A 14,187-nucleotide genomic window follows, 5' to 3' on the forward strand; every position below is an offset into this window, starting at 1 on the left:
AAACAGCTGTGTATGAAGTATTTAAAGAAATAATTTAAAAAGTGAACCTTCAACTAGAAATAGGAACGAACAGAAACATTTTGGAAACAATCCAAAAAGAACCTGGAATTAAAAATATGATGGGGTGGCTCATACCTGTAATCCCAGCACATTGGGAACCTGAGGCATGTGAATCCTTTGAGATCAGGAGTTTAAGACCAGCCCAGACAACATGGCAAAACCCCATCTTTTTTTTTTTTTTTTTTTTTTGAGACGGGGTTTCACTCTTGTTTCCCAGGCTGGAGTGCAATGGCGCGATCTCGGCTCACCGCAACCTCCGCCTCCTGGGTTCAGGCAATTCTCCTGTCTCAGCCTCCTGAGTAGCTGGGATTACAGGCACGCGCCACCATGCCCAGCTAATTTTTTGTATTTTTAGTAGAGACGGGGTTTCACCATGTTGACCAGGATGGTCTCGATCTCTTGACCTCGTGATCCACCCACCTCGGCCTCCCAAAGTGCTGGGATTACAGGCTTGAGCCACCGTGCCCAGCCGAATACCCCATCTTTACTGAAAATACAAAAATTAGCCGAACGTGGTGGCACATGCCTGTAATTCTGAAGACGAAAATTAAATAATATCAATAATAGTAAAAACAAAATCTAATAATTTGTAGTTGCTATATAATAAAGTTTACTGTGTTGTGTTCAATATAAAACCTAACCTCCAGCTCTACTTGAAATTAACTCCCTGTAAAACCTTATCTATTTTCCCCACTTTCTCAGCAAAGTTCCCAGGCATCTCAAGATTCCTGTTTTTCTTGCAGACCAGCTGCAAGGTCACAGGGCAAGATAACATGAAAAGAATGTGCAATATCTTTCTCAAAATGCTATTTTACAAATTAACTGTTCTTTGTTCTGGCTTCTGTAAACCTGTTAGCTACTATGTCATCCTGGATGTATAAAAAGTCAAGCCCTTTCTTTGTTAGGTGCTCAGCCTTGGGATGAAACGCTGACCCAGTGGCCACCTTAATAAAATCCTCCTGTTTCACTTACTGGCCTTTCCTGTCTCCTGAATATTCTGTAACATTTTCACCACTTTGGGAGGCTGAAGGGTAGATCATTTGAGGTCCAGAGTTTGAGACCAGCCTGGCCAACATGGTGAAATCTCATCTCTACTAAAAAGACAAACACTAGTCAGGTGTGGCAGTGTGTGCCTATAATCTTTGCTGCTTGGGAGGCTGAGGCAGGAGAATCACTTGAATCCAAAAGGTGGTGGTTGCAGTGAGTCGAGATCGAGCCATTACACCCCAGCCTGGGCCGCCGCAGAGTGAGATTCATCCCCCCCAAAAAAAAATTGGGGTCAGGGGGATGGGGAGTTGGTAGTAAGAAATCAGTGGAAGAATGAACTAGCAGATGAGATAACTAAAGTGAGAATCTGTAAACCAGAAAATAAATCTAGATAACTGATCCAGAATGAGCGGGGAGAAACAAGGAAATGGAAAATATGAAAAAAAGATTAAAAGATACGTAAGATAGGATGAGAATGAGACAGGATTGTTCCCTTGACCTTGACCCACTTCATGGGCAAGAACTGGAGTGACTTGTTTCACTCAGCCTGCAGTCCATGGATGGCTAAGCTCAGGGTGACAGCCTTCTGCACCTGCCTTTCTTAATACTCAAGTTCTTATTCAGTGTCCAGGAAGAATCAGGTCACTAGAACTTTTTGAAGGGTAGTGTATGTGGGGAATTTTATTGGGTGATAAAAGTGGCTCTCAGAAGGATGGGGAATTGGAAAGGGGATAGGGTGGGTAGAAAGTGGTCCTTCCCTGAAGCCATACCACCTGAAGTTAGCTGCGTCTATCTATAGTATCTCATGCTCAGCTGCATGTATTCCTGATGCTCAGCAGCTTGTATCCCGACCACTTGCATTAGCTGCTGGAGTTGCTCTTTTTCTTCCTTTTTTTCTGCCAGCTGGTCTGGTATTTATAGGCACAGGATGGGGAGTGGGGGTGGGACAAAAAAGCAATCATTCGGGTCAGTTGGTCTCACTTAGGACTGAGGAGCCAGGCTTGAGAGTGGAGTTTAGCCAGGAGCCCAGGAATGAAATATTGATACATGCTACAACACAGATAAGCCTTGAAAACATCATACTTACCCCATTGCTACTAAAAGTACAAAAAATTAGACTGTCATGGTGGCAGGTGCCTGTAATCCCAGCTACTTAGGAGGCTGAGGCAGGAGAATCGCTTGAATCCAGGAGGCGGAGGTTGTGGTGAGCTGAGACTGCACCATTGCACTCCAGCTTGGGCAACAAGAGTGAGACTCCATCTCAAAACAAAAACAAAAACAAGTACAGACAACCTTCTCTAGTACCAAGGCAATACAACTAGAAGTCAATAATATAAGGAGGAAACCAAAGCGCCTACATATTTAGAAGTAAAATATCTTGAGTTAAATAGCTCTCGGGCCCAAGAGGAAAATCCAAATGAAATTGCAGTCTATCTAAAAAGTAACAATAATAAATATATTGCATATTAGACTCTGTATGATGCTGCTGAAGCAATTGTTCAGAGAAAATATTGTATTTTAAATATCTTTATTACAAGTTATGAACAATGAAATTTCTGAAATTCTTTTCTACACTTATCTTAAAGAATATTATATCAAATTACTGTAATCACCTGTTGGGCTCTTCCTGCCCATTGCACAGACGAAAATCAATGTACTGAGACCTCAGCACTGCAGTAGATAAAAAGTTTGACACAAGGCCAGACACACAGAAGATGATGTTACTCCTAAAGTCAGTTTTCTTGAAGGCTCAGAGGTTTGGATTTTTAATGGACAATTTGGTGGGCAGGGAACTAGGGAATGGGTGCTGCTGCTTGGCTGGAGATGAATCACAGGGGTGTGGAAAACAATCCTTGCATGCTTAGTCCACTTCTGAGTGGAGCCACAGGACCAGCTGAGTCATGAGTCCTGATGGAGTCAGTCTAAAAAAAATCTCAAATTTCAAAAAGAAAAGGAGGGATTATAGCAATAAGGGATTGAAGAAGGTTTGCCTACATTTTAGCAGAACTCAGGCCCCTCCCATAATCCTAAACTTATGGCCTTTCATTATTTTTACAAAGGCAGTTTCAGCCCCTAAATGGGGAGGGAATTCATTTTAGGGAAGGGTTATTATCATCTTTGCTTCAAAGTTAAACTTTTTCTTTTTAGACGTAGTCTGGCTCTGTCACTCCTGAGCTGGAGTGCAGTGCTGCAGTCTTGGCTTTCTGCAACCCCTGCCTCTAGAGTTCAAGCGATTCTCCTGCCTCAGCCTCCCAAGTAGCTCGGATTACAGGCACATGCCACTTCACCTGGTTAATTTTTTGTGTTTTTAGTAGACATGGGGTTTCACCATGTTGGCCAGACAGGTCCTGAATTCCTGACCTCAGGTGATCCACCTGCTTTGGCCTCCCAAAATACTGGGATTACAGCATGAGCCACAGTGCCTGGCCCCAAGTTAAACTATTAATAGCTACGTTCCTTCCAAAGTTAGCTTGGTCTATGCCCAGGAATGAGCAAGAACACCTTGGAGGGGAGAAGCAAGATGGAGTCAACTACATCAAATTTCTCTTACTGTCGTAATTTTGCCAGGGCAGCTTCATTGCAAATGCAGAATTTAGTAATAAAGTCATATTAAGAAACAAAGGAGGCCGGGCGCGGTGGCTCAGGCCTGTAATCCCAGCACTTTGGGAGGCCGAGGCGGGTGGATCACGAGGTCAAGAGACCATCCAGGCCAACATGGTGAAACCCCGTCTCTACTAAAAATACAAAAAATTAGCTGGGCATGGTGGCGTGTGCCTGTAATCCCAGCTACTCAGGAGGCTGAGGCAGGAGAATTGCCTGAACCCAGGAGGCGGAGGTTGCGGTGAGCCGAGATCGCGCCATTGCACTCCAGCCTGGGTAACAGGAGTGAAACTCCGCCTCAAAAAAAAAAAAAGGAAGAACAAGGCAGCAAATTTTAGTTGGTGGATAGGTATATGGAGTGGGGTTTGGGTCTTGCAAACAAGTTACGATGCAGAAAGTTTGCATAAAGTTCAGGGTCTAGCTGTCCTTGTCCAAGCAGACTGAAGTTACATGAAGCACTAAGTTTAAGTGCACTGGCTATCAGTGCACACTTAAATGATTTTGTTTTTTAAGCAGATATAAATTGCCTATATTCCAAGTAATGTTGACACAAACATATCCTAGAATCTGCCTCTACAAATATTCCAACTAGGTCACATCCACAGGTAAACAAATAAAAAACCAGCTGGAAACTTCACTGTATTACTTAAGAGAATAGGCCAGGTACAGTGGCTCATGGCTATAATCCTAGCACTTTAGGAGGCCAAGGTGGGTGAATCAGTTGAGATTAGGAGTTTGAAATCAGCCTGGCCAGCATGGTGAAACCTTGTTTCTACTAAAAAAAAAAAAACCACAAAAATTAGCTGGGCATGGTGGCGGGCACCTGTAATCCTAGTTACCCGCAAGGCTGAGGCAGGAGAATTGCTTGAAACTGGGAGATGGAGATTGCAGTGACCCAAGATCATGCCACTGCACTTCAGCGTAAGACTCCGCCTCAAAAAAGGGAAGGGAAGGGAGAAGGGAAAGGAAAAGGGAAGGGACAAGGGAAGGGGAGGGGAGGGGAAGATGGGGGAAGGGGAAGGGGAAAAGGAAGGGGAAGGGAAGGGAGAGAGAGAAAACAAATGTAGGCATCCAAATGAATGAAGTTAAAGACCAGCAAAACAAAGCTAAGAAAGCAAAGAGATTGGAAAGATGAAAATAGAAACTACTTAATTAGAAAAAACAAGTAGAATTATGCAATTCAAGACAAAAACATTTTAATTATGAGAAAAACCACGTAATTAATAGATGCAGAAAAGGCTTTCAACAAAATTCAGCAGCCCTTCATGCTAAAAACTCTCAATAAACTAGGTATTGATTGAACATATCTCAAAATAATAAGAGCTATTTATGACAAAACCACAGCCAATATTATATGGAATGGGCAAAAACTGGAAGCATTGCCTTTGAAAACTGGCATGAGACAAGGGTGCCTTCTCTCACCACTCCTAATCAACATAGTATTGGAAGTTCTGGCCTGGGCAATCAGGCAAGAGAAAGAAACAAAGGGTATTCGATTAGGGAAAGAGAAAGTTGGATCATCTCTGTTTGCAGATGACGTGATTGTATATTTAGAAAGCCCCATCATCTCAGCCCAAAATCTCCTTAAGCTGATCAGCAACTTCAGCAAAGTGTCAGGGTACAAAATCAATGTGCAAAAATCACAAGCATTCCTATACACCATTAACAGACAAACAGCAAAACATGAGTGAACTCCCATTCACAATTGCTACAAAGAGAATAAAATACCTAGGAATACAATTTACAAGGGATATGAAGGACCTCTTCAAGGAGAACTACAAACCACTGCTCAAGGAAATAAGAGAGAATGCAAACAAATGGAAAAACATTCCATGCTCATGGATAGGAAGAATCAATATCGTGAAAATGGCCATACTGCCCAAATTTATAGATTCAGTGCTATCTCCATCAAGCTATCATTGACTTTCTTCACAGAGATTGAAAAAAAAAAAAACTAGTTTAAATCTCATATGGAACCAAAAAAAAGCCCATATAGCCAAAACAATCCTAAGCAAAAAGAACAAAGCTGGAGGCATCAAACTACCTGACTTCAAACTATACTACAAGGCTACATTAACAAAAACAGCATGGTACTGGTACCAAAACAGATATATAGACCAATGGAACAGAACAGAGGCCTCAGAAATAACACTGCAGATCTACAACCATCTGATCTTTGACAAACCTGACAAAAGCAAGCAATGAGGAAAGGATTCCCTATTTAATAAATGGTGTTGGGAAAACTGGCTAGACATATGGAGAAAGCTGAAACTGGATCTCTTCCTTACACCTTATACAAAAATTAACTCAAGATGGATTAAAGACTTAAACGTAAGACTTAAAACCATAAAAACCCTAGAAGAAAACCTAGGCCATACCATTCAGGACATAGGCATGGGCAAGGACTTCATGACTAAAATACCAAAAGCAATGGCAACAAAAGCCAAAATAGACAAATGAGATCTAATTAAACTAGAGCTTCTGCACAGCAAAAGAAACTATCATCAAAGTGAATGGGCAACCTATAAAATGGGAGAAAATTTTTGCAATCTATCCATCTGACAAAGGACTAACATCCAGAATCTACAATCTACAAAGAAATTAAACAAATTTACAAGAGAAAAACAACCCCATCAAAAAGTGGGTGAAGGATGTGAACAGACAATTCTCTTAAAGAAGATATTTATGCAGCCAACAAACATGAAAAAAAGCGCATCATCACTAGTCATTAGAGAAATGCAAATCAAAACCACAATGAGATACCATCTCACACCAGTCAGAATGGTGATCACTAAAAATTTAGGAAACAAACAGGTGCTGAAGAGGATGTGGATAAATAGAAATGCTTTTACACTGTTGGTGGGAATGTAAATTAGTTCAACCATTGTAGAAGACAGTGTGCAATGCCTCAAGATCTAGAACTAGAAATACCATTTGACCCAGCAATCCCATTACTGGGTATATTCCCAAAGGATTATAAATCACTCTACTATAAAAACACATGCACACATATGTTTACTGTAGCACTGTTCGCAATAGCAAAGGCTTGGAACCAACCCAAATGCCCATCAATGATAGAATAGATAAAGAAAATGTGGTACATATACACCATGGAATACTATGCAGTCATAAAAAAGGATGAGTTCATGTCCTTTGTAAGGACATGGATGAAGCTGGAAACCATCATTCTCAGCAAACTAACACAAGAACAGAAAACCAGACACCACATGTTCTCACTCGTAAGTGGGAGTTGAACAATGAGAACAGATGGACACAGGGAGGGGAACATCAAACACCTGGGCCTGTCAGAGGTGGGGGGCTAGGGGAGGAATAGAATTAGGAGAAATACCTGATGTAGATGATGGGTTGATGGGTGCAGCAAACCACCATGGCACGTGTATACCTATGTAACAAACCTGCAGGTTCTGCACATGTATCCCAGAACTTAAAGTATAATTAAAAAAAAAAAAAAAAAGAGGGTCTGGAACAAAAATGAGCAATCAGTAAATACAGCCTTTCCTTAAAAAAATTTTGCAAGTTACAAATCTGGTAAAGAGCTTGTATCTAGAATATATACAGAACTCTAATAACTCAACAGTAAAAGAAAACCCAACTGAAAAATTGACAAAAGATTTTTTTTCTTTTTTGAGATGGAGTCTCACTCTGTCACCCAGGCTGGAGTGCAGTAGCTCACTGCAAGCTCTGCCTCCTGGATTCAAGCAATTCTCCTTCCTCAGCTTCCCAAGTAGCTAGGAGTACAGGCTCCTGCCACCACCTCTAGCTAATTTATTATGTTATATTTTTAGTAGAGATGGGTTTCTCGCACATTGGCCAGGCTGGTCTCGAACTCCTGACCTCAAGTGATATGCCTGCCTCAGCCTCCCAAAGTGCTAGGATTACAGAAGTGAAACCATCTGCAGACCAAGACAAAGAATTTGAATAGGCATTTCTTCAAAGAAGACATGCAAATGACCAATAGGCATATGAAAAGATGCTTAATCAAATCATTAGGGAAATACAAATCAAAACTATGAGATACTACCTCATACCTGCTATGATGGCTACAATATATGTTTTTAACTTTTAATTGTTTTTTTTTTTTGTTTTTTTTGGTTTTTTTTGTTTTTTTGAGATGGAGTCTCACTCTGTGCCCAGGCTGGAGTGTAGTGATGTGATCCAGTCTCCACTCACTGCAACCTCCACCTTGCAGATTCAAGCAATTCTCATGCCTCAGCCTCCTGAAGAGCTGGGACTACAGGCATGTGTCACCACACCCAGCTATTTTTTGTATTTTTAATAGAGACAGGGTTTCACCATGTTGGCCGGTCTGCTCTCAAACTCCCAACCTCAAGTGATCTACCTGCCTTAGCTTCCCAGTGTGCTAGGATTACAGGCATGAGTCACTGGGCCCAACCATATAATAATTTTTTAAAACAATTACAGGTGTTGATGAGGTTGTGGAGAAACAGCAACCCACGGAGTCTGTTGGGAGAAATACGAAATGGTAGTAAAATACAGTTTGGGAGTTCCTTTAAAAGTTAAACTTAGAGTTGCTAATATGATGAGCAATTTCACTCCATAGTACATACCTTAGAGAATTGAAAACATATGCCCATATAAGTTAGCAAAAACGTGGAAACAACCGAAATGTTCATCAACTGATGAATGGATAAACAAAATGTGGTATATCCGTACAATCGAATATTATTTAGTCATAAAAAGGAATGAAGTACTGAAAGATGCTACAACATAGATGAATCTCAAAAACATTGTGTTGGCCTGTCTCACGCCTGTAATCCTAGCACTTTGGGAGGCTGAGGAGAGTGGATCACAAGGTCAGGAGTTCAAGACCAGTCTAGCCAATATGGTGAAACCCTGTCCTACTAAAAAATACAAAAATTAGCCAGGTGTGGTGGGTCATGCCTGTAATCCCAGCTACTTGGGAAGCTGAGGCAGGAGAATCGCTGGAACCGGGAGGCAGATGTTGCAGTGAGCCGAGATCAGGCGTCACCAAACTGCGGCCCCCTGAGGCCATTTATCCAGCCCCCAGCTGCACTTCAGGAAGGGGCACCTCTTTCATTGGTGGTCAGTGAGAGGAGCACAGTATGTGGCGGCCCTCCAATTGTCTGAGGGACAGTGAACTGGCCCCCTGTGTAAAAAGTTTGGGAACGCCTGGCTGAGATCATGCCACTGCACTCCAGCCTGGGTGACACGGTGAGACTCAGTCTCAAAGAAAACAAAAAACATTGTGCTAACTGAAAGAAGCTATATACCAAAAGCTTCCCTGGCTGGGCGTGGTGGCTCACGCCTGTAATCCCAGCACTTTGGGAGGCCGAGGTGGGCGGATCACGAGGTCAAGAGATCGAGACTATCCTGGCCAGCAGGGTGAAACCCCATTCTACTAAAAATACAAAAACTAGCCGGGCGTGATGGCACGCGCCTGTGGTCCCAGCTACTCAGAAGGCTGAGGCGGAAGAATGGCTTGAACCCAGGAGGTGGAGGTGGCAGTAAGCCGAGGTTGCACCACTCCAGCCTGGCGACAGCAAGACTCCGTCTCAAAAAAAAAATTTTTTTTTTTTTTTTTTTTGAGACGGAGTTTCGCTCTTGTTACCCAGGCTGGAGTGCAATGGCACGATCTCGGCTCACCGCAACCTCCGCCTCCTGGATTCAGGCAATTCTCCTGCCTCAGCCTCCTGAGTAGCTGGAATTACCGGCACGCACCACCATACTCAGCTGATTTTTTTTTTTTTTTTTTTGAGGCGGAGTTTCGCTCTTGTTACCCAGGCTGGAGTGCAATGGCGCGATCTCGGCTCACCGCAACCTCCGCGTCCTGGGTTCAGGCAATTCTCCTGCCCCAGCCTCCTGAGTAGCTGGGATTACAGGCACGTGCCACCATGCCCAGCTAATTTTTGTATTTTTAGTAGAGACGGGGTTTCACCATGTTGACCAGGATGGTCTCGATCTCTCGACCTCGTGATCCACCCGCCTCGGCCTCCCAAAGTGCTGGGATTACAGGCTTGAGCCACCGCGCCCAGCCAGCTGATTTTTTTGTATTTTTAGTAGAGACGGGGTTTCACAATGTTGACCAGGATGGTCTCGATCCCTTGACCTCGTGAGCCACCCGCCTCGGCCTCCGAAAGTGCTGGGATTACAGGCTTGAGCCACCGCACCCGGCCCTCAAAAAATTTTTTTAAAAAAGCTTCCCTTTTATAGGAAATGTCCAAAATAGGCAAATCCACAGAGACAAATAATAGACTAGTGGCTGGCTGCCAGTGCTTGGGGGAAGGAAGGATGGGAGTGGCAAGTAATGGCTATGGAGTTTCACTTTGGGATGATAAAAATGTTCTGAAATTAGTGGAGATGGTTGTACAATCTTGTGAATATACTAAAAATCACTGACTTACATACTTTAAAATGGTGAATTTTATTGTGTTTGAATTACATCTCAAAAATATGGTTAAGTTTTAAGTGTATTATAATAGAATTAAACTCCCCAAAAAGGGAAAAAATTAATTTTATAGGGAAAGGATGTGGTAATTTTATAAATTACTTCTAGATGATATGATTATATACATGGAAAAACCTGAGTGAAAAACACAAAATTTTACAGATCATAAGAGAATTCAGGTGGACTAGCATGAAAATAACAGCCAGAGGCCGGGTGCGGTGGCTCAAGCCTGTAATCCCAGCACTTTGGGAGGCCGAGGCGGGTGGATCACGAGGTCGAGAGATCGAGACCATCCTGGTCAACATGGTGAAACCCCGTCTCTACTAAAAATACAAAAAACTAGCTGGGTGTGGTGGCGCGTGCCTGTAATCCCAGCTACTTAGGAGGCTGAGGCAGGAGAATTGCCTGAGCCCAGGAGGCGGAGGTTGCGGTGAGCCGAGATCGCGCCATTGCACTCCAGCCTGGGCAACAAGAGTGAAACTCCATCTCAAAAAAAAAAAAAAAAGAAAAAAAAAAAAAGAAAATAACAGCCAGAATCAATCATTTTCATATATACAAACAATAAGCAGTTCAAAAACATCTATTTACAATAGCAACAAAAAAAGAATTTCTGGGAATAATCTAAAAAGAAATGTGCAAAATCTAAGCAAAGAAAACTTTAAACTCACTACTAAAGGAAAAAAAGCAGCCAGGCATGGTGGCTCACACCTATAATCTCAACGCTTTGGGAGGGCAACGTGGTCAGCTCAGGAGTTCAGGACCAGCCTGGGCAACATGGTAAAACTCTGCCTCTACAAAAAATTTAAAAATTAGCTGGGTGTTAGTGGCTTGAGCCTTTAGTCCCAGTTACTTCGGAGGCTGAGGTGGAAGGATGGCTTAGGCCAGAAAGCAGATGTTGCACTAAGTCAAGACTTTGCCACTGCTCTCCAGTCTGGGCAACACAGCCAGAATGTCTCAAAAAAAGAGGTTGAACAAACGAAAAGATATAGCTTGACCTAAGATGAGATGCCTCAACATGATAAAACTTCAATTCTTTCTAAATTAATTTAGAAAACTCCCCTCCCAAATCCTAAGGATTAAAAAAAAAAAGAGAGAGGCTGATTTTAAAGTTCATACAGAAAAATTAAAAAGTCAAAATATATTCGATGAAGAAGGGAAATGACAGAAAACTAGTCAAAACAAAGAGGAAAGCCTAAATTGACATTTGTTCAGTTATTTATTAAGATCTTCTTTGTAATAAAGAAAACAATCTTTGTATCCATTCAAGAATTCTCAGGCCAGGCACGGTGGCTCACTCCTGTAATCCCAGCACTTTGGGAAGCCGGGGCGGATGGATCACGAGGTCAAGAGATCAAGAGCATCCTGGCCAGCATGGTGAAACCCTGTCTCTACTAAAAATACAAAAATTAGCTGGGTGTGGTGGCACGTGCCTGTAGCCCCAGCTACTTGGGAGGCTGAGGCAGGGGAATCACTTGGACCGGGGAGGTGGAGATTGCAGTGAGCCAAGATCGTGCCACTGCACTCCAGCCTGGCAACAGAGCAAGACTCCATCTCAGGAAAAAAAAAAAAAAAGAATTATCTGCAATGGAGTGATCTTGGCTCCCTGCAGCCTCTACCTTCCGGTTCAAGCGATTCTCCTGCCTCTGCCTCCCAAGCAGCTGGGATTACAGGTGCATGCCACACGCCTGGTGAGAAGGGTTAATAGCAATGACATCTGTTGAATGGGATTGCTAGGAAGGAGACAAGTGGAAGACTGTTACTTTTTTAAATATTTCAAATATAAAGATGGTGGGATCATGAAGGATTTTATTCATTTTAGCATTTTTGTTTTTCAAATAAAAACATAGGAGAAAAATCAAGAGTTTCAAAACAATGCATAAAGTTATTCCTTCACATAATTAAAACACATTATCATATATCACTTTTCTACCTCCCGTCATGGAATAGTAGAAAACTTGGTACTCTGATTTTATCTGCTAGATAGTCTGTATTTGCCTTGACCCTTGTTTTTTTTTTTTTTTTTTTTTGAGACAGAGTGTCGCTCTTGTTACCCAGGCTGTAGTGCAATGGCACGATCTTGGCTCACCGCAACCTCCGCCTCCTGGGTTCAAGCAATTCTCCTGCCTCAGCCTCCTGAGTAGCTGGGACTACAGGCACGCGCCACCATGCCCAGCTAATTTTTTGTATTTTTAGTAGAGACGGGGTTTCACCACGTTGACCAGGATGGTCTCGATCTCTCGACCTCGTGATCCACCCGCCTCGGCCTCCCAAAGTGCTGGGATTACAGGCTTGAGCCACCGCGCCCGGCTCCTTGACCCTTGTTAAATGAAGTCTTTGTTTAAGAAAAATGTACAATATATCAAAGGATAAGACTGCCACCCCAAAGCTAGACTGATCAGTCTTGTTGAACAAAGAAAATACAGGGTTCATGGGAAGGGTTTGTTTTGGGAAATATTGGTTACTGAGGCAGGAGTAGTTTGTAAAATCAGTCATAAAAGTGCAGGTTACAAAAGTTCGTTTTCTGTTACCTAGATGTGTTTGCTGAAGCAGCTATCACTGATCAATTATAACAGGTTTAAAACCAGCATTGGTGTTTAGTTGTTAGCATGCTAAAAGAATTTCAGTCTTGGCCAGGTGTAGCAGCTCACACCTGTAATCCCAGCACTTTGGGAGGCCAAGGCAGGTGGATCACTGAGGTCAGGAGTTGGAGACCATCATGGCCAACATGGTGAAACCCCATGTCTACAAAAATGCAAAAAATAGTGTGTGGTGCATGCCTGTAGTCCCAGCTACTCTGGAGGCTGAAGCAGGAGAATCGTTTGAACCCAGGAGGAGGTTTCAGTGAGCCCAGATTGTGCCACTGTGCTTTAGCCTGGGTGACAGAGGGAGACTCTGTCTAAAAAAAGACAAAAAGGCCGGGCACTGTGGCTCACGCCTGTAATCCCAGCACTTTGGGAAGCCGAGGCAGGTGGATCATGAAGTCAAGAGATTGAGATCATCCTGGCCAACGTGGTGAAACCTGTCTCACTAAAAATTCAAAAATTAGCTGGGCATGGTGGCGTGCACCTGTAGTCTCAGCTACTTGGGAGGCTGAGGCAAGAGAATCGCTTGAATCCGGGAGGCGGTGGTTGCGGTGAGCCAAGATCGTGCCATTGCACTCCAGCCTAGGTAAGAAGAGCGAAACTCCGTCTCAAATATATGTAGATAGATAGATAGATAGATAGATAGATAGATAGATAGATAGATCCATATCTGTTAGGATTACATGTGACTGCTTAAATAAGTAAGTGATCTCTTTGTCTCCTATAGCAGGAAATCTGGGAACGGGAAGCCCAAGGTTGATGGCGATGGCCTCAACAATGCCATCAAGGAAATTGACCCTTATGTCTTGCTCACTACCATGCTTAGCAATGACTGCTGAGCCTCAGGCATCCTCATGGGTTCCAGGCAGGAAGGAAGAAGTGGAAGCGGCAGTACTAGCAAAATTCAACTTACATATTGTTAGCCAGAATTGAGTCATGGGACCACCCCTAGCTACAAGGAAATCTGAGAAGGGAAGTTTTTGGCTTTCCTCCTTCTGTAAAGAAGGAAGGAAAATTGAAATAAGAGTTGGAATGACTGCTAGGTGAGCTAACCTACAGAATTGACTACAAATAAGTGATTGAGCAAACAACTTTAATAATCCAATTATTGAAGAGCAGGACTCAAGTATAGGAATGTAGTGGACTAATTGCCTTCTTCATTACTCAATATCTGTTGGTCCTAAGATCAAAACTTTAAAAAAAAAAAAAAGACTCATGGCCGGGCGCGGTGGCTCATGCCTGAAATCCCAGCACTTTGGGAGGCCAAGGCGGGTGGATCACAAGGTCAAGAGATCGAGACCATCCTGGTCAACATGGTGAAACCCCGTCTCTACTAAAAATACAAAAAATTAGCTGGGCGTGGTGGCGCGTGCCTGTAATCCCAGCTACTCAGGAGGCTGAGGCAGGAGAATTGCCTGAACCCAGGAGGCAGAGGTTGCGGTGAGCCGAGATCGCGCCATTGCACTCCAGCCTGGGTAACAAGAGCGAAACTCCGTCTCAAAAAAAAAA

This window comes from Saimiri boliviensis, chromosome 7 (assembly GCF_048565385.1).
Source record: "Saimiri boliviensis isolate mSaiBol1 chromosome 7, mSaiBol1.pri, whole genome shotgun sequence".
Lineage (NCBI taxonomy): Eukaryota > Metazoa > Chordata > Mammalia > Primates > Cebidae > Saimiri > Saimiri boliviensis.